A 22942-nucleotide genomic window follows, 5' to 3' on the forward strand; every position below is an offset into this window, starting at 1 on the left:
ACCACCACTGAACAAGACACACAAGCTGAAACGTCAAGACTGGGCCAAGAAATATCTCAAGACTGATTTTTCTAAGGTTTTATGGACTGATGAAATGAGAGTGAGTCTTGATGGGCCAGATGGATGGGCCCATGGCTGGATTGGTAAAGGGCAGAGAGCTCCAGTCCGACTCAGACGCCAGCAAGGTGGAGGTGGAGTACTGGTTTGGGCTGGTATCATCAAAGATGAGCTTGTGGGGCCTTTTCGGGTTGAGGATGGAGTCAAGCTCAACTCCCAGTCCTACTGCCAGTTTCTGGAAGACACCTTCTTCAAGCAGTGGTACAGGAAGAAGTCTGCATCCTTCAAGAAAAACATGATTTTCATGCAGGACAATGCTCCATCACACACGTCCAAGTACTCCACAGCGTGGCTGACAAGAAAGGGTATAAAAGAAGAAAAACTAATGACATGGCCTCCTTGTTCACCTGATCTGAACCCCATTGAGAACCTGTGGTCCATCATCAAATGTGAGATTTACAAGGAGGGAAAACAGTACACCTCTCTGAACAGTGTCAGGGAGGCTGTGGTTGCTGCTGCACGCAATGTTGATGGTGAACAGATCAAAACGCTGTGTTCACTGCATCATTCCATGTTTGGCACTGATCACCACCTGCACTCATGTATATATCATGTATATATCTATCTATCTACTTAGCACTTTTAATTCTTATTCTCATTTTTATTTTCATGTCTATTTAAGCTTAATTTATAACAGTATTTATAACAGTATGTTTGCACTGAAGCACCGCAGCAATTTCCTAATGTTGTAAACCCGCTCAACATTTGGCAGTAAAACCCTTTCTGATTCTGATTCTGATTCGTTTGAGTGTCCTTGCAAAGAAAGGTGGCTATATTGGTCGCTGATTTGTTTTTGTTTTGTTTTTGAATGTCAGAAATGTATATTTGTGAATGTGGAGATGTTATATTGGTTTCACTGGTAAAAATAAATAATTGAAATGGGTATATATTTGTTTTTTGTTAAGTTGCCTAATAATTATGCACAGTAATAGTCACCTGCACACACAGATATCCCCCTAAAATAGCTAAAACTAAAAACAAACTAAAAACTACTTCCAAAAACATTCAGCTTTGATATTAATGAGTTTTTTGGGTTCATTGAGAAAATGGTTGTTGTTCAATAATAAAATTATTCCTCAAAAATACAACTTGCCTAATAATTCTGCACTCCCTGTATTTGCTAGATGTTATTAGCAGTGGCTGTGAAACTGATTGCTGAAGCCCACTTGTGTATTACAGAGTGGTCAATGGCTCCTGGCAAATACCAGTCCATCCATCCATCCATTTTGTGTGCACATGTGTGAGATTAATGTGTGTATGTTAGGTTGTTTATTTCAGACTGAGGGTGAAAGGAAATCATTCCAACAAATGCTGTCTGTTTCCAGTTTACATTACATGTTATCAAATTTCACTACAGCCTAAAAAGCAGATGTTGACTGTTTGGAGACAAGTTGGTGTCTTCCAACTATGGAAAACCGCATCAATCTGCTAGCAGCTAAAGCAATTACAGAGGTTTTTGGTGCAACAGCCTCTTTCACCCAGCAACAGCCAGCCACCACTCACCAACTGGTTGGGGATTGCACCTTAGTAACAGGAGGTTGCAGGGGTCACTGAACAGTCTCTTCACCAGTGTGACTGAGCCCTGAAACACATTTTATGGCAGGGAGATATTGAATCACAATGATAGAAATCAATTAATCCACTTTAGAGGCTATCTTTTATTAAACTGCTAATGTGATATAAGTTTGCATATAATCATTTATTTAAATGTAATCTCAATGACACAATAATGTAGGTATTAATAGCCACTTATCCACACTGGTGCTGCTTCCTGCATTACTTGAAGCAGTTATTCCCACTTTGTTTTGAATGCGTCTTACAGATTATAGATAAGTTAGCAAGACAAAATACAATTTAAAGGCTCATATGTCCTAAACTATTCACAAATGGTCATATTAGGTGGCAAGTGATCACAATATGAGCAGAGCCGAATTTCTATTTATCCTAACACATATAATAAATTATCTCTAAGGGATCTTAAATTTGATATCTTCCTAGGAAAACAGCATACTGATAACAAACGGATCACATCAAAAAGAATCCAATTAGGAAATCCGTTATGCTAATTGACAGAGGAGAAAAAAGCTTTTCAGGCGTCTTATTGACACTTCTAATCACTTTACAGTTTGTGATGCTCTAATTTAGCACATGAACCACCATTATGAGTTATTAGGTTAAAGGGGCACTACATCTGGCACTCCACACTCTGTTTCACACTCATTAGCAGCTCATTAGGAGGGTGGTGCTTGCAGAAATATTATGAAAATAATTTTGTAAATATTGTGCAGATGGTGCATTTAAATCAAATCCCCTTTTCAGTTTGACTTCTTTCATTTAGCCAATTGCTAAAAATTAAACTATTCATTTTAATCTGGTAGATGACACAATGAAAATGTTTCAGCTCTGTCTAACATGTCAGCTCTATGTTAAGGAGAAAATAAGGTTGCCTTGCAGGTATGTGCGAACATTTTTAGCTGTATGGGAACCTACACTCACTGGTCACATTCTTAATGGTATAGATTTAACAAGGTGCTAAGATTTTGATTTTTGCTCAGTCTCAGCACAGTTGCTACAGATTCGTTGGCATCACATCAATATGTGAATCTCATCCCAAAGGTGCTGGTGACTATGGAGCAAATTTGAGTTCAACAACTCATTGTCATGCTTGAGATGATCTGAACTTAGTGATATGCATTATCCTGCTGGAACCAGCCATCAGAAGATGGTACACCGTGTTCATAAAAAGATGAATACTGTCACCAACAATACTCAGGTACACCATTACACCAGCACTCACTGGATATTTTCTCTTTTTGGACCATTTTCCATTAACAGTAAGTGAAATACTCAGACCAGCTCATGTTCAGAGTCACAATCACCTTCTTCCCCATTCTGATGCTCTGAACTTCAGCAGGTCGTGTTAACCATGTGTAAATGCTGAGTTGCTACCACATGATTAGCCGATTAGATATTTGCATTAATGAGCAGATGAACAGAATTCACACATAGGTATGCTTGGCATTTGTGAGAGATTTATTGGCTTGTGCAGTTGTCAAGGATAACAACCAGTCACTCACAAGGCAAGTTAACCACTCTTCAGTTGGCAGCAGGGTGATTATTCACTGCCAGTTTTTAAGCTAAATGGTGAAAGAATCCAACTCAAACTCATTTTCACAGCACTGTTTGGTTGGTTAGTGGCAGTGCTGGTGCATTTAAATAAACCTGACTTGACTGGCTGGTACCTGCAGCCGCTCTTGAAAAGTTGACTTTTCTTAACTTTATCTGTCTTGCAAGCACCGTGAGCAAAGTAATGATAGAGAGGCAAAATTCAGTTTGGAAATGCATGACATCGCCTCATTAAAAGGTGAGAGTGTTAAAGCCTGTGAGAATCATTCCCAAGAGTTACGGCTATTGTTTAATTAGAAACTGCACAAAGTTTTAGCTCCAAAATATGCTATACTAACACATTATTAAAATATATTCAACTTAGCCTTTAAATATAGAGGATAAATACATGAATTGGCCTTTTTTAAAAACATAGTTTCACTTTTTAACAGGGTCATACAACTGTACTGCAAACTGAAGTCAAACCACATCAGGTTTCATGTTTGCTGTTTCACAGTTTCCTCCTAGCCTCAATGATGTTTGAAGTCCTGTCCTTTCATATACATTTTCCTCACTATTGTAAAGGAAAAAATTATATATATTTTGGTGTCCAAGTATGATATATTTGGATCTAATAGTACTATCTGGTTAGCTGTCCTTTTAGATTATGACTGTAACTTTTTAATGCATAATAAAGAGCATATTTCATAGTTCCAGTTCAGTTTTTAGCCATACAACAAACTGCGTGGCTGAAAATTGAAGTGAAAAGTTGACAATTAGTAATGATTTTACCTTTGATAGAAGGAGTGGGATGAACACAGCCAAACTCACAGGGCAACCTTTCACCAATAAACAGAACAAGGACCCCCAAAAATCAATGAGCTTATTATGATGAAGACCTGATCTCAAACTGACTGAGCTTTGAGAGTGTGGCAAGTGTAGCTTTCAACTTGAAGACTAGAGTAAAGATATGAGACAACAGCACAAATATCAGGAGCTGAAAGTGGCTGTAGTGAAAGCCAGCGAGAGCCTCACAAAGGACGCTATGAATCAGCTGTTGATGTCAGCAATGGATTTTTCACAAAATGACTGAATGAACATGATTTTGTTTGGTGTCTGTGCAACTACTTTTGAAATCTGTGTAAGCTGTCCATGAATTTGTTTAAATACTTAGAATTACACTGTGTAGTCGTTAGTCCTGGATTTGAATCCATCAGCTAGCTCGGATCTTTCTGTTAGGAGTTTGCATGTTTTACCTGCGTACCAATCTCATTTGCCTATGTGGGTTGTCACTGGGTAATGTGGTTTCCTACCAAAGACATGTTATGGTAATTGTGATTCTAAATTGCTTGTAGGTGCAAATGTCTAACTGTCTCTCTGTGTCAGATAGGCCGGCGATCTGGGTACCCCACCTTTTGGATGAATGCATGCATGTGTGAAAATTCTTAAGGTGTTCGGCAGTATGAACGATCACTTTAAACTACATTTTTATAACACAGTATCATAGTATCTTTTTCTGCATTGTATAAAGAGGATTAGCATGTAACTGAAGGACAGACAAGTGAAGTTCAGTGTATTTTTCTAACCTTGGACTGACGATGCTCTCCCTGGGGTGCACTATGACATTCTGTGTGTAACCGAAAGTGCATTTGAATGAGTCAGCGTGGTTCGGCTGCTCAGCACTCACTACCGCTCTCTATTACCATAATGATGACTCAGTCCTGCTCTCTCCCACCTCATTCTGTCCAGTCCTGTCTCTGTCCTTAGCCCTTCTCTTCTTTGTTGCCTCTCCTTCCACCGTCCTGTCCTTCATCACCTTGTCATCTTCTATTCTTAGATTGCTCTGTCATGTCTTGGCCGCTGCTTTCTTCCTTCCACTTCTTTATACCTCTCTATTGCTGCGTGTTATAGTTGTTTTAGTACTGGGGGTGAACGTATTTTAAGCTCGGTGTTGTGTAAAAAGAGTTCAGTGTCCTCATTAACTGTAGAGCCTGAGTTAGTGGATACTAGCCAATGTGTGCTCAAGCTGTTGCGCCTTGAGCCCAGCTTCCCAGATCTTACCAGTGCTGGAAACAGAATCTGCTTCACTACATTCAATAGACAGATAAGAAAAAAAGATAGACAGGCAGACTAGCACGCTGTGCCATTCTTCACAGATATGGGGGTGTGCACAGGCTGCAAGAAATTTCTGGAAGTGGATGGTGTTAGCCTGCTATTGTGCTATGGTGTCTAAAATCGGATATGATAATAGTCTTAATTTCCTCCACCTTCAGTCACAGCCTCGTGGGATATTATTTAAACTTTCAAACCTATATATGTAAATGTAATTCAGGGTCAAATAATGGATAAAATTGTAAAACTAAGAAGTAAAAGTACTGCAGAAATTGAAAAAAAAAGACATATTTCTGTAATACTCAGCTTTTCAAAATATGCATTACTGAAATTGTCATTTCAATAGAATGCAGAAAAAGAGGCAATACGTTACTTTGTTTTTTCATTAGTCATTCATCCGGTGTCAAAACTGCTGCCAAGGTGGTCACTGTGAGAGAGTGGTGAAATAAATAAATAAAGTAGGGGATGTAATTTTGAGTTGTGTCCTGGCACAGCTGAAAATTGTTAGATTTGATACTGTGCCAGAATGAATAATAATAATAACAATATTTTAAAACCAAGGGCACGAAGGGAGACTTCGCCCTCAGTACGATAGAAATGAAAACCAGAGGCTATCCAAGACACACAGATTTGATAAATTAATCAATTACACATTTTTTCATGCCAACGACTCGATAATGAACTAATAAATTGATTTTTTTTACTTGAGAAAATTGAATTCAAAGTAAAACAGATTTTTGAAGCCTTGACAAAGCTCATTACACAAAGTCACTGAAGCCGTTAATGAGCTGCATTTTTTTTTCTCTTCCCACTGATAACAAAGTCTGTGAATGCATCGAGAGCTTATCGAGACTGAAGGCTGGAAAAATCCAGTACATGGGTTTATAACAATTAAACAACAAAGGTACCAACTGATAATTTACCACACACACAAACACACACACACACACGCACAGTGAGCAAAAATGCACTCCAGAGCAGAAAACAGAAAACTCCAGTAACAACTTAGCGAAGTCAAGATAAACATATTGATTATTTTCGGGTGATTGTAAACATCTTAACATCAATAAAATTACAATTACATACTAGCAAAATATGCGCTCGTGAGTCAGAACTGATTCTTTTATTGTTATATTTCAATATGCAGGAAATCTAAACCTAAACTTTTAGTTTATACTGAGTTTTTAAAGCCCATACAAGGAAAATTATTTTTCATGTCTCACGAAGATAGGCAGAATCCTTGTCTGTGAGGAAATATATGATTCATATCTGTGTAGTTATATTGTAAGAAGATGTCCGTGTCTCTTAAAACTTAATGCTAGAAGTTGTCTCCTAGATTTGTACTTATATTTCTGATGCTACCAGCGAATCCAGTGACTTTATTAATACTTTATTGTGAAAGAGTTAACAAGAAAATGCCAGTTTCACGGGGAAATAGCACTCAGGAGTCCTTCTTCTATGGCTTGAAGGTTGTTCAGATTAAATTTATAACTCCAGCACACCTCCCCTGCTCCGCATGAAAGTAATGATGAATAACCAAAATTATTTTGTCTTCTTGCAAGCTCACTGAAATCCTGTGAAGTCCTATTAAAATTAACCTAATCTTGGTTAGATATAGTTAGATATAATTTACAAGACTTGGTTGCATATGCACAAAATGTTAAATCATGAATTAATTGTGACACACCATTTTTTTTAAAAGGTTGATACCAAAACCTGATTATTGGCAAATCTGCTGAGTCAAGAAATCATTTAAATAGTGATTTCTTGGCAAAGTGAAGTTGGCTACAAGCCCTTAAAAAGAAGCACATCATGCCACAATCTAAAAGGAACTCAAGAAAAGAAACAAACTCATTGACATTTCTCAGCCTGGAAAAGGTGGCAAAGCCTCTTCTAAGGCTTTCTAACTCTTACACAGCATTACATAAAAAGAACATCAGATGAACAGTCATGGATGGCGGTGGCAGTGTGATGGTCTTGGGCTCTTTGCTGGAGACCAAGGAAATCCTGAAGAACATCAGACCCTGAGTTTATGCCCTGAAGCTTAAGCACACTAGGGTCATACAACAGCGACAATGGTCTAACAGCATACCAGCATCTCCACCTCTGAACAGTTAGAAAAAAGCAAAATGAAGGTTTTGGAGATGCCAAGTCAAAGTCTGGACTTTAATCTGATCGAGATGTTTTGGCTTAAATTTAAACAGGACATTCATACTCAGAAACCCTTCAATGTTGTTGAATTAAAACAATCCTGCAAAGAAGAGTGGGCCAGAATTCCTCTACAACACTCATTGCTGGTTATGCCAAATGCTTGACTGCAGTTTTTGCTGCCAAGGGTGGCACAAGCAGTTATTAGGTTTAGCTGTGTTTTCACCTGTTGGCCATCCTTTCGTTATCCTGTGTATTTAGGTCCTTGGTTTCCTTGTCACAACGCTGTCATGTTCTCATGTTGTGTGCGCTCCTGTCTGTTAGTCAGGGTTTGTGGTTTCAGTTACTCCAGTTCAGCTCTGCTTGTTATGTTGTTCAATCAGCCATCTGCCAGAAAATAATGTGTGTCTTAAGTTAAGCCTGTCTGCCAAGTCCTACGTTTTGGGTCCTCTCTCTGCCTGCCACACAACCAGCCCATGACAGTACTTTTTTGGTTTATTTAGTGTATTTTCAGTTTTTGGTACTCTTGCCTTTTTTATTAAGCTGATTGATATTTTTTGTAATCTTATGCAATTAAGCTCATTCAGCAAGTTCTGCTTTTAGTATTTCAAATATTTTTGAGCATTTCGAGCCAAATTTTCACATTTTTAGCTTTCACATTCCATTTTCTCTAGAGAAATGCAATTTTTTATTTTATTTATTTATTGCTGTACTTGAGCATGCTAGACCCTCAGCTTCTGGGAAGCCACTTTAAACTGCAGGACAATTGCATATGTGGAAGGTTAGCTCTCTGTAGCACTGCAGTCTAACAATCTGAAAGCAGCGACTCTCAGAAAGTTTGGTGAAGGTTTGCAAATAATTGGAATCTAATTTATAAACCCAGATAATCTGCCAGCACATTGCAATCAATCTGACTCACTCTTTACACAGTTTGTCAGCACTTTTTTTTGCAACAGGTAGGTTGCCAACTAGATCCAGTGTGCTTATGTTCCTATATAAGAGCAAGGTTGGTGAGTGCCAATGGCATTTTGCAGTTAAATCACCATCTAGCTGCAACTACGTCACTACTGTGGGCGGAATATCTGAAGTTTTGTGCATGTAGATGGCAACAGATTTGTCATTTCCCCTATTTTTCACAGTTATTCTGCATATTACTACCAACATATATATATATATATATATATATATATATATATATATATATATATATATATATATATATATATATATATATATATATATATATATGTATATATATATATATATGTATATACATACATATATATATATATATATATATATATATGTATGTATGTATGTCGTTCACTCATTCACATTAAGTCACTTATAATTTAAAAACATCAAACAAATCTCTAACTCCCTCATCCTTTAGTAGTTCCTAACAGCCTGGCCCTTGTACTCCACTGTGGATGACTGGAGGCGCATTCTGATGAACCCCTGTAGTATTTGTTGACATTCATGTGATGCGCTGGACAATTGTTCTCCTAGCTGTGGAGTACACGTGTGTGTGAAGCTGCATATCATGCATACATTTTGTGTTGATACAGATGCTGGCGGGGAGTGTTTGTCATTCTCTGTGTCACCAAAGCATCTGCCCGCGCACTCCTCCAGGCACTGCGGTTCAATCAACAACAGCTGGTTATTACAGCAAAAAAAGGTACAGCTAGTTCATCTCTTCAGGCTTCAACAGGCTCTGGCTGAAGCTCGAGTGAAGCCTGTGGCCTCGTAGATATCGTATATCATTTCTTTCTTCCATATGAGTCTTGCCAGAAATCTATTTTGTGTGAGGACAGACTTTGTTATTCTCGGGGTGAATCCAGTATTCTGAAGATATGAGTCAAGCAAATCTCTACTGCATGAGAACAACAAACCAACGACAGGTACATTAAATTACATTTTAAGTACATTCTCAGGATTAATTTATATTTTTTTCTATTAATTTTTTTTCACTTTTGAATATTTAATTTGTTCATTGAGGAACTGCAATTATTGTCAAACAAACAATAGTCTTATCACTTCAGGCACAGTTCTAAAGGAAGTTCCCTTGTCAATTGCTCATAAATTTACAACCATTGCCAAGATTTAACAAGACAACAAAGAGCACTGCTTTGATAGATTAAAGGACTTCCTCCCATCAATTAAACTAATATCCCACACAAGGCTTACTACCTTTCAGAGCTTTGAATTGGTAAATGATGATAATTTTCTCTGTGTTACTACCACCATTATTTATCTCCAGTCAACAATAGCAGATATAATTCTGTGCTAGAGGCAGGATTTCTTGAAATTCACAGTGCTCCATTTCCATATAAACATGCTCAAGGCAAGAAAAAATGCGTTTTTGGCACATTTCACTCGGTGGAGAAGCAAATCATTTTTTCTGACTTTTATTTTCAAAGTTATTAAATGAGCCATCCATGCTTCCCCTCTCCGTGGTTTAATTTATTTTGTCTTCCTCTTAGACAGCAGCATATGTCAACCTGTCAAAATGTCAAACATCTGAGAAAATATACAAAATTAAAGCTGGCTGCCACAAATTACACAACACTTGAATGTGTCATCATTGCCTATCAGCTAAAAACCAAACTGTCAGATGAGTTTGGCATGTAATAGAAAAACATTAGCTTGTAAACAATAGAAAGGATAATCTGTCTCTGTGCACATAAGTAATTATAACCCATTCTCTCTAAACAGGTGGCCAAAGCACGCTTTCATAGTTCTAACCCTACACATTTAAGGCAACTATATCTGTGCAATACTTGGAGTCCAGAAAATGAGACTGGCATTTCCAGTTCTAAGCAAAAGAGCAAAATATCTGTACTCTTACCTTTGATCCCAACTATAGCATGTTTCCAGTTCACAAGTACATCTCTTTCCCAATAACAATGACTGAAGCCCGTCAAGCTGAGAGGCCAGCAGTTTTGGATAAAACTCCAGTCTTTGACAGAAGACTAGTGGCAGATTAGCATCCTAGACAAGCTGCCACTGTCTCTCCTTTCACTGCTCTGAGATCAGTTATGAGGTGCGCTTTATGTGGAAACAGAGCTACCATAAACAAATGTTAGACTCATCTGTATTACATATTACATATTTAGTTGTGTGATGATATGTGCCTTTGCAGATTGAAGTTGCTATGAATCTATGAATATGAACAATATTAATTTAATGCAGCAGTGGGCAAATTAGATCAAAATTGCCTTGATTGGTCAGCAGTGATGATAGTTGATCTCTGACATCATCGTCCATTGTTACATTCCTCTTAATTATGCATAACTTTAAGTCCATATTAATTTAAATCTGTGAGCTGTACTGGCTGTTTGTACCAGGGTGTAAACATGTCTATACCTGCTTTAAAACTTGCCACTTTAACGTGAGCTTCTTTAGGGATTGATTCACTTTCAGATTTTGGAGGATTTTTTTGTAGTTTCTTTTGTTATCCTCCATGTTTTCCACATTTCCCACAGACATATCAAATGTAGTAAGTGTCTCTCACCTGAATGTCAGAAGACTGTCAAGGGCACGTTCTCATTTACACACACAGCCACAGTAATGGCTCAATTTGCCTTTTCACTGCCCTCTCCTAAATGTGCCCAAATCTGTAAATTGATTTGGAACCTTTTGGTTAGTAGCCAGCTTTCATTATCAGCCTTGGCGGCTCACACTGCTGAGAGACGCTGGCACATTATCTAAGCAAGCACCCACTCTCACCATCTCCCCCAACCCCTCCACTTATCTACTTATCAGCCACTGATAGCATGAGCTTGAATAGGCTCCACTAATGGCAGCTACTCAAATAATGGTCTTTCCCGAACAGTAAAACTCAGCACTGTGTTGCACTAAATGACACGTACATCCACTGAATGGATCTGCCTTACGAATTCAGATGAAAAAAAAAAGAAAAGAAAACTCTTACAGATGAAAAACTTCTTTTAATACAAGCTAGAAAACAAGTGAGTGTTGGAATACTGTGTTTCCTTTTTTATTCTGTGTGCAGTAGCTTTTAATTGATCAGCGGGAGGCAGAAAACACGGTAATGGTAAATATTAATATGTGGATTCTCAGTCTTGTGCTTACTAATACAGAACCAACAGCCAGTGATATTACCTGAATCATAGCCCATAATAGACCTCACTCACAAGACAATGTGATAACTTAATTAGGCATACTGCATTTTCACAATGTTGCTCAGAGCAAGTCTCATAATTTTATTTGTTGCATCAAATTAAAGGCTGGTAAAGGGGAAAAAAAGCTCAGATGGACACATCAGTAATATGTAACTCTAAATGTGTCGGTGAGGAAACTGCTCTTATGTCTTTAATTGTAAGTGAGCAACTGCAGATTTAAGCAGACATTTCTACATGCCCCAAGAAAGGTTGGGGTTAAATGGCACTCATGCAAATTAAACGTCCAGGTGATGTAAATTAAAATCACTATTTAAAAAAAAAAAAATTCCTTTTATATTTAATTTCTTAATAAGCAGGACAAAATCGTTTATGCTTTATGATGTGACAATGCTCATTGATGTCATTAAAAATAAGATTTTCGAGAGAAACACTGAGATTTGGGTTAAAATTATTACTCTACCTTAGTAGACATTTGTTGTCATGGTTACATTAATAAACACATGGTTAAGATGAGCAAAGGCTACGGTCATACTTTTAGAAAATATATAAAAGTTCCCTGTTGGTTTCAAGTAGGAAACAAAGAGCTGTATGTTGTGTTCAATGCTAAATCTATTAAGTCCCGTGTTGTGTTGATCCTTCTATCACCCTGGCCCCGAAATATTTGTCAAAGCATCTTTCACAAATATTGGAGGTCATGAGGACCTGAAGGCCATTCCACTCTTTCAAATTCCCACTTCATTGGGAGAAGTGCACTCCAAGCACAACACACAAATGTACGACCGAAGAAAAACTACTGATCATAGATGTAAGGTTCATTAAAATCAGATGGGCGAGTCCTGTTCATTTCTGTATTATCCTACAGCTAGAGCAAGGTTTATAAAATCTGGCACAAGAAAAAATATTTACCACAGGGGACAAAACATTATATTGTACAAAATTGTCAAATTTGTCAGTTTTGTCATCAGTAGTGTACGGCATGTTTTAACTTCTAAGTTAAAATTCTTTCAATTGTGCAGTGTACATAAATATAAGATTTTGAGATTCATAATAAAATGTTTTTCTTATTTTTATTTTTAAATATTTATAGCCCTGGATGCTAATATAATACTCCAGCTCACGCTTAAGCTAGAAACTAAAAAGCTGTTTATGTCAAGACTGGGTCAAGGTTAAATATTATAAATGCCAAATCAAGTCAACTCGATGTGAAATTGGACAAAAATCCAGGCCTCAAATGTCAGAGATAAAGCTGTTATATCTGAGTCCACTATACTGACCTCCAGAACTTCACTTTCATAAATATTGCAATATTTCCGGCAATGGCACTGCATGCAAACTGTACATGGCAGGATTATCCTGAATCAACATGAAAAATTATTAATGTACAATGTCATCATCTTTTATTTTGTTTTGATATTAAACAATAATCTAGATGTCATTTAACTGGAAAAGGGGAATAAAGCCAGTGGTGAAGTACACTGGTAACTGATAACAGTTTTATCCTGCTAATGCAGAGTTGTCACATTAGTACCTCCCTTAAGATTTTAGTTTTTGTTTTCTTTTTGTTGTTGTTGTTGTTGTTGTTTTTTTCTTGAAGATTCCCTTACTTTATTTCTACATGGTTTCTCTGAACACTGGCTGCATTTCCACCATAAAACAACAGTACGTTAAATATGCTGCTGGACTATGTACCTGGAGCACTGAAGTGTAAAGCACATAGCTCACAAGCTGTGCTCAGACTGTAAAGGAACACAACTTTGTTACTAGTTAATTTTATGTTAAGCTAATTTGGGGCTAAAAGTATAAAAAACAATTCCATACCATGTAAATGGTTTTAATAAAAACAAACAAAAATAAATAAATAAATAAATAACTCACATTGATGCCAAAAAATGTTTTGTCTATACAGCAGCATAGACTGTATATAAAAGACAAAATTAGGCACCTTGGTTTTTGGATTTGCATTTTTGAATCAGCGATGACGTCCTTGTTAAAACTGGATCACAAACTGATCTGCGTGATTTAAAAAAAAAGAAAAAAGCTATTGGAAGACCTATATCTGAGTGTGGCAGGGCGTGGCCTGCGGTACAGGTGCATCCGCCTTCCCTGCATGGCACCGCAGGCCACGCCCTGCCACACTCAGATATAGGTCTTCCAATAGCTTTTTTTCTTTTTTTTTTAAGTCTTGCAGCTTGGCCAGAGGAGGGCGTTGAGCCACTGCAAAGTGAAGATGTCTAAGAAGTTTTATTCTCTGCAGGCACTTTCAATGGGAAAGCAAATCACATTAGCTCCATGTCTGACAGCTCTTTCTTTATCAGCACCACAAAGTGAATAACTCACTGTGTGGAGGAGTGGTCATTTCAAAAGTTATCAGGAGCAAGCCTTGTAAGTAAGGTGCATCACAAAGACACAGATACCTGCCACACAGAATCCCAGGGAGAAATCACTTCAAATCAGTACCAATAACCAAAACCAAAAATGTGTTAAGGTCCATTATACTTAAATGGGCAGAGATGTGATTCAAGTAATTGAGAAATTAGTGTACAGACAATGGTAAAACAAAATCAATTGCCCTCTAATCTATTTATACAAACAAGTTTAAAATGCAATGCTCTGGTTTACTGGTGGGCAGATGGGTTAATGGGGGAAGGGAGGTCTAAGCAAATCACCTGCATTTCACCTTTACACACACACACTCACATTAAAATGTGATTCAAAAAAAAAGAGGTCACCAAATAAACCTGGTACACAGAGCAAACGATTGTGCACTTCAGCTTCTATTTGGCACAAGCAAAAAAAATAGCCAAAACATAACCAAAGCACAAACAAAATAACCCTTTTACGTAGATAATGCAACAACTGAAACAGACTGGTTGTCTGCAACAGTTAAACGCACCTCCTGTCTGGAGGTGGAACAAAAGTGTAAAGAAAAAAGACATTGTTCAGTTTAGAACAACATAAAACTGACAAGGTCCTCTGAATAAACAGCAAGCATTTGTAACTGTGTTCCTTATTGCTAAAATATGTTTTTGTTAGTGCTTCACAAAAGTAACACAAATATGTATTAAAGTTCTTTGCAATTTAGTGAATCATAGTCTTACAGGAGCTACAGTTCACTCCTTCATTCTCTTAGATAAAGCTGTTAGAATCCCTGCTATGCTGTTGCTCTCATTTCATCTCAACAGAAACTGGTATGCAGTTAAAAAATAATGTGTTCAGGGAGATAATTTTTCACTTTGTAAATTAAAGGAGACTATCTTTCACCATGCTGCCCTAAAAAATGTGCATCTCCAGAATGCTGAGTTTAACCATGTTTTAAAAATAGCGTTTTGTTCATAACTTGAGTACATGTTGGCAGACTTTATTAATCCTGAGATGTGTCAGTGCAAGTCAAGCTAGAGTGTTTTCTCTTCCTGCAACACTGTTAACACCTCACTCCTCACTCCTATTTGATGGAATATGAGGGAAATTGCTTCTTAGTCTCTTGAGCATCCCACCAAGAAGAAACTGGGTCAGGAGTAAATGACCCTGAGTCTTAACGGAGGGAACCTGGATCCAAGAGAAAATTGGAAATACTGTTAATTTCATCCAGTGCGTGACCTCTGCCATTTTGGGACTTTATCGCCATTAATTCGTCAAGGGTTTGAGTTGGAAGTAATTATTCTTGCCGATCTCAGTTCTTTTCTGGCCTACAGCAGACGGGTGGGAAATCGTTATTTTGAGTAGCATAATTTTATTTTCTCTGTAACCTGCAAACTCTGCTCATCTGACAGATCAATAAGCCTAAATAGATACATGATTACTGCTGATAAGCTGCAACAGCGTCTCCGCTTCACCTGTGAGGGATTTGTGAAACAGATTTTATAATTGTCAGTACGACAAGAGCGGGGACGTGGTTTTGCAAGGCATGCAGGTGTGCTGAAACCCATTCTGTAATGGGAAATGCAATAGTAAGGACTGCAGCAATTCAGATAACTAAAAGACATAATCATCGCAAATGTGATCATAAAGATATTTATTTAGATTTAGTCTTTATTATTTATCTGATTAAAAATGCAGATCTATTGTGTTTGATGGAAGTTGCTTCATTCATTGCATCTCACACTGTATGTTTTCTGCAATTTCATGAGCAAAATTTTGATCAATTTAAATTTTTTAAGAGATATCAACTGCATTATGTGAGTGTGTCACTGGCAACAGAGATCCTGTTTACAGCTAATTGTATCGAGAGAAAAAGAAATATTATGAGTTGTTATCATTGGCTCCTTTATACCCATAACTGATTCCATAAGTGGATAACAGAATTATTCAAATGAGAATTTAGAGGAATCAACTCATATCAAAGAACCTGACCATTTAAAAATATTCACTTGTCATTTGTCCATAAATTTGACCCCCCCCCCCCCAAAAAAAAAATAAAAAAAAAATAAAAATAAATAAATAAAAAATTTTCATCCCTCTGTGCGGGTCAGATGAGGCTTATCTTTGAAAGCCATTTATTATAATCCCAGTGATTGAAGCCATCCTCTCTGAAAGGCTTAAGACAAACTAAAAGGCAAAAATGTCAGCTCCTCAGTGCAGCGCATTTCCTCCACCTAAATTTATCATCCTGTGGCGAGTGACAGCTACTCTGTTTTGCTGTCATGAGAGTGCCACCTGCTGATCTGGACCATGTTCAGCATCCACTGGATGTCTCTACTGTAATGGCCCCATATGTCAAAATGAAAACAAAGAGAAATCTTTATAAGTAACAGCAGCTTCAGCTGGCTTTGCAGTTATTTATTATGTGGATTCCCTCAGTCTACTCGCTATCATAAATCATAAAGCTTTTTAATAGCTAAGAGAAGAGAGAAGGTAAGAGGCAAAAAAAGTAAAAATGCAACTGCATTTGTTGATAAAGCAACATGATTAACAACATGATTTTTAAAAGGAAATTATGCATGACTGTAGGACTTACAACAGACAGGAATAAACTCAGGAATAAACACTTTGGCTGAAAGTGTCCTGCTTCAGCAGACAAGGCACTTGGCTTTTGAGGAGAGGTATCTGTTACACCACCCACCCAGTGAAAGGGAGAAAAAACAGGGATATAAATCTTGTAATTTGAATTAAGTAAAATAACAAACACTGTTAAAGGCAGGTTTATATGGACTCTTGTGTCTTTAACTTCACGTCCAACATGGCCTTTTGCCAAAGTGTATAGCTCAATAAACATTTTCATATCCCCTACTGCAGAGCATGAAAAGGCAGTAAATGTCAACCGAGAGCTAATTGGGAGATCATATAATTGTAGCTGGGTATAATGTCTGTGCATGCTTTGTATAACTCTGCTGGTAAAATAAAACAGTTATTGTCTTCTGTTTTCATAAGAGGGAGTAGGTATGGTTACATGGCAGCACATAACAATTTAAAAAAAAATCTTTTTGATATGATTTCTTTAAAATCATATCACTGATTATCATTCTTTCATTTTATTTAATCGATAATTTAATGTAACACCACACACACCATTTGGAAATATCGCAACATCTAGTCACACTCACAGCCTAGTGCACCATTCATTATGGCATAAATACATGAGCAAGTTTCAGGATCTTACTTAGTCTGAGCCAATAAATGTAAGCATCTGGAAAAGTGTCTTCCATGACAAACAACACGGCATTACTTGTCAGTAAATTAGCATCAATGTGGACCCACTTTTGGATGGTTTCGTAGCCAGTTTGCTGCTTTGGGATTAGACCTTATGTTGCAAAAGTTCCAAGAAAAAGTTTGAAAAAATGATTCTTCACCCTCAATAAACATGAAGCAATAGTTTTGAATAAAACGTAGCAGAAAAATAAAAAGTCAGAGTTTTAATTATTCAAATCATTGAGGAAAATGTGCTTTGTATAAACTGAATAGATATTAATTAAGTATATATAATTTGATTGGTTACCCCTGAATGTAACATTTTATATTTTACCGATGTATAACAAATTTACACCTCTACATGTCACAAAGTTGTCAAGTGAATATGTACAAGCTGCTCATTTGGTATCGGCGTTTAATCAGAAAGGCACAGGAGCTGCAAACATCTGTTGATTTTAAAGAAAATGAATGTGATTTTTGCCAGAACTTAAGCAGTTCTGTCTTTGTTTATACTACAGCTCCCAACGGGCTCTTTCAAATTTGCCTGATTTCACAATCGTACTGATATAATATAATACTCTCAAACTAAAGCTTTAATATCCACCTGTGCTTGCAGAATTAATGTGGCAAATTTACTTATTCTACTCACATCAAAGGGAAAATCACAGTAAGTGATGAAGCAGATAGGCCCATTTATTAAACTGGCAGTCAGTCAGGATTGTTCCTCCGAGGCTTGCATCAATGTGAGGTTTGGTTTATGATCTATTAGCTTGCCAGTGAAAAAGAAAAGGTCATACTTGAATTCTGCTTTTATGTGTTTTTGATATTTCTCCTCTGGTTACTGTTTCCAGTGCAACAAGGGGTATTATAGTATTCTGTGCATTGATATCCCTGTTCACAGAATGGCAAAAAAAGTTGAAGACCACGCTTTCCCTGCTACTCTGTTTAGTTTTATTGTAGTTGTGCTATCATAACAGAATTAGCCTCTTTATATATTTTTGACCATTCTACCTCCGGCTGTTTCTCACTCAGCTGTATTGAATGCAGGACAGTAATTGTCAGCAAAAACTGCCTGAAATATTGTCAGACTCACTTGTGCACTCACTCCCTGATTGGTAAACATATTTCCTGCTACACCAAAAGAATTATTAAGTGATGCTACAACACTTTAGCTCATCATGAAGCCAAGAACCAATTTAGATCTGTGTAGGAGGCGGCGGGTGGGAAGCAGCATGTAACTGCTCATATGGAAATAACTGTATGGGTTTCTAGACATGGTACAGAGCGGTGCTGCAACACAGGAGGCCTTACAAATAAAACAAGTCTAAATCTCACTGTAATGATTGTAGTGAATGTACGTTCTAGACACGTTACAGTTTTTCTCAAATGCTAAAACACATTTCACAAACGTTACCACCAGGTCCCCCAATGTCCAAACACAACACCCTTCTCTAAAGCTACATAAACACAACCACACCTTCCCACTGCAAAACTCAAACTCCCACACCAAGAGAGCAGCTCGAAGCTGTCAAAACTGTAAACACTATACACAGCATTACACACTACAGCAAAACAATTGAAAACACAATGCTCAATTTGTGAGAAGGTTCTTTGTTTCATAACTGCCAATGCATATTTTAGAAGCTATACAGTAACGGATCGTCGTAGATCTCTGCAGAGGATTAGGCATTTAGATTTGTGAGTTTCATATGAGTAGTATAAATCTATAGAAAATCCTGCATGTACGTACACTACTGTAACACAACTCAATGCAAAAACAGAATCTATTGCACACAACAGTAATCTTGAAAACATGAACAGGGTGTGAAGTTTTTTTATTTACGTTATTCACACCACACACACACCACAATCACTGTGCGGCATCATGTCGCTGAGCTGTTGCTCGCATCTCGTCCGTAATGATGGTGCGAGGTTGTCTTGCTCTCCCTCCTGGACCTTCTCCTCTCCCATGTTGGCCTTCTCCTCTTCCTCGTTGGTCGCTCCTCTTCCTCCTCTCATTTGAACTCCTCTTCCTCATTGGCCTGCTCCTCTTCTTCCAGGGCCAGCTCTTCTCCCTCCTCTGCATCAAATTCCTCTTCCCCTGACTCTGCCTTCATCCATTGTGTTTGTTTGGAACCTTCAGCATACTGTGCACTCTGAACTTGCTTTTACATGTGGGTACAGCATTAGCAACAAGTGTCTTCAATTTTGAGTCATTGTGTGTAGTGAATGACGCCAGGTGTGTTCCCTGTGTTCAAAGATTGGTGACTGTGGCAAGCATTTTGCATCACATGGGCTTTCATTTGAGGATATGAGCAGAGTTGTTTTGCAACATGTGTTTTAGCAAGGAAAAATGTGTTTAGATTTATGAGTACAGAGGGTTGTGTTTTGTGACTTGTGTCTTCATGTGACATGTGTTTATGGTACTGGAATATGGTGGCTACATTTAGTAAATGTGTTTAGACTACTGGTCATTTGGGTTACAGGATTGGCTTTTGTGTTTTAACATTTGAGAAAAACTGTAATAGAGATGGATGAAACTTACTATATAAACTGCCCAGGGTACCAGGATTATCAGCATCTATATAGCTTTTGGGGATTATTTCTATAACACTCCAGTCCTTACAAATTCTATCCATTATGTTGGATAATTGATCTCTGAACAATATGCAACATTACATTTATGTTATGTTATGTACCTTATAGGTATGTTGTTGAGATTACATGTACGTTGCCTGCATGCGGTTGTTTGTACTGTAAATACATTTCCTGAACAGTTTTTTAGTGCAGAGGCACTTTGGGCTCACTGGAACATGTTCAAACACTGAAGCTCACAATTCCTTCAAATATATGTACCTTACAAAGAAGATAAAGTATAAGTATATGTGGCTATTTTTAATGTCTTTAATATTTTTAACAGCCAGAATAACATCATAAATGAACATACACATTCCTGTCTTCATACATGAGCAAAGCAAAGACATCCTGCTGGCCTGGCATTATCCATTTGTACTTTTTAAGATTTAAGCTCTGCCGCCAGAAGTCGAGAACTGTCGTTACGCAATCAAGTTTGGATTAAAATGCAACTCCTTGAGTCGCTCTTCTCTTCCCTAAAGCTGTGATATTTAATCTGTGAACACAGGGTCGATGGAAATGGTGTCTGTTAAAGTCAGTTGATGAAAATCTTTATTATTGGCCCAGACACAAACATTACTGTGATTCTGAGTTAGGTTTTCACACTTTTGGAAGCAATTTGCCTCAGTCATTTTCCCGAAGACATCTAAACACAAGCACACAGGGTGCTTGTTACTTATCTGTGTTATTTTTTGTGGCCAAGTTACACATGAAACTCTTTTTAAAATATCTGATTAAAAATACAGTTTTAAGAACGACACTTGATTCATTTTTCTTTCTTCTACTCCAAACTGCACTTGGCCTTCCTCTGTTTTGGATCCAGTAACTGACAAACCAGTCCAGGCCTTTTGGACTCCTGTGATCAAGTCCCTGTGAGAATGTGCCAAGTTGGGTATGAAGGAAGGGGAGTTTTGGCAGATATTTGGAGGATGTGTTAATTTTAACAGCACTGATTACCTAATTTAGTACTTAATTGTTATTTAACTGCTATTTCCTGCAGCTCCTCCTTCTGTTTGAGGTCATGGATATTAATAAGCCACAGTGGCTACACTGCCAGGAGCCCCTAATATTATGATTATAGCCTGGTACAGGATTTGAATTGTCATTTTTAAGGTTGCAGATTCTAATTACTTGTCTGTACTTTGCTTTTCTTCAGTTTGGCCAATTTATTCTGTCCTATGCATGTTGTGAAGGAAAGATAAAAAGAAACTGAAATGTCGAACTGTTTTGTTGCTCTTTTATTTCCACTTCCACTCCTAAACCATCCCTCATAATCATTACTTCAATATCTTTAAAAAAGTTGATTTATTCTTGTTTTGTTACTGCCTTTAAACTGTTCCTCTTTTGTTGAGACATTGCTGGTCAGTTAAAAGTAGATGATGCAACACAGTGTCATAATTAAATGTTTGGACCCTAAAGAACAAACCCAGACACCTACGGCAGGTTTAAGAAGTTATTTACAGGAATTATTGCACAGACAAACAGCAGGACTTGTAAACAGGCAATTGTGCAGTGAAGTGTCTCTTTACAAGCGTGAGGCAAGGAGCTTTGCTGGAGAGGAAACGGGTTAGTTTCAGCAAGACATGAGTGTTTTTAGGACGATCTTGAACGTGGATCTTTGGTCTCAGTTAATTATATCTTACATTAAGCAGCGGAGGGACACTGGTGAGCTGGAAGAAGGAGAGTGGGTATGCAGGTGTTTTTTTTACCCAGAGGAAGTAACCGTGAGCAGACAAGAAGGCAGGGTTAAACAAAGCACAGCACTAACACAAGGTAAGCACAGAAAGCACCAGTGACCACCACAGAGTCCAAAACTATCTGAGCAGGATTGGGAGCACATGGCGTTCTCTAACTACTCCTCAGGTGTGACAGCCCGGGACAAAAAGTTAGCCCACAACTCCACCTGAAAGAAAAGAGATAGTGAGAGACAAGAAAACACCCTCCAAACTGACCATGACACACAGTTAATGAGCACAGAGTAGTGCTGCAACACAGGAGGCCTTACAAATAAAACGAAGCTAAATCTCGCTGTAATTATTTAAATGTATAGATGAAACTTACTATATAAACTGCCTAAGGTACCACGATTATCAACATCTATATAGCTTTTTGAAATAGTTTTTATAACACTCAAATCCTTACAAAATATATTGACTATGTTGGATAGCTGACCTCAGAACAATATGTGATATTACATTTATATTTCATGTACAGTTATGTACCTTATGGGTATGTTGTTGAGATTATATGTACGTTACCTGCATGCAGTTGTTTGTACTGTGAATACATTTCCTGAACAGTTTTTAGCGCAGAGGCACTTTGGGCTCACTGGAACATAATATTTGTTTGAAAACAAATATGTACCTTGCAAAGGAGAAAAGGTGTAAATAAATGTGCTTATTATTAATGTCTTTAATATTTATAACAGCCAGAATAACATTATAAATGAACATTCATGTTTGTGTCTTCATACATGAAGCCACATCACAAGTTAGCCAACTTCACCTGAGAGAAAAGAGATAGCAAGAGGAAAGAGGGAGAGAGGAAAACACCTCGCAGACTGACCATGACACACAGTTAATAAGAAAAAAAAAACAACTTTCTCTACGTTGGACTGTTCATTAGGTCAAAGTCAGCAATGCTGAAAGGCCAATTTAATGTTGGCCATAGTGTTGAGGGTTGGGGGCAGCAGGTCCACACATACTTATAAAACTACTAAGTGGAGGTTTTTGCAGAATTTTGTCTGTGACCATTATTCACACACTGACACATTTTAACAGCACAGCAGCTCCTCTAAACTGTACTTAAAAGCTAAATCGATATCCTCAAAAGAGACTTCCTCATTGTGTGTCTCTATATGACAGCCAGGTCTGCATTAACCTAATATAATCCTGTACCGCCCCCAATATAAGGAATGATCTTACTTCATGTTGTTCCTGTATAACAACTGTATAACTCCCATCACCAGCTAACTTATGCAAAAGTCCAAGTAAGAAAATAAGAAATCTGATGCATATAGGAGTATCTGGCCATTATTATGAAAATGGCCTTTAATA

The sequence above is a fragment of the Rhamphochromis longiceps genome, linkage group LG14, assembly GCF_057381845.1.
Source record: "Rhamphochromis longiceps isolate RC_006_pf linkage group LG14, R_longiceps_female_GT1.1, whole genome shotgun sequence".
NCBI lineage: Eukaryota > Metazoa > Chordata > Actinopteri > Cichliformes > Cichlidae > Rhamphochromis > Rhamphochromis longiceps.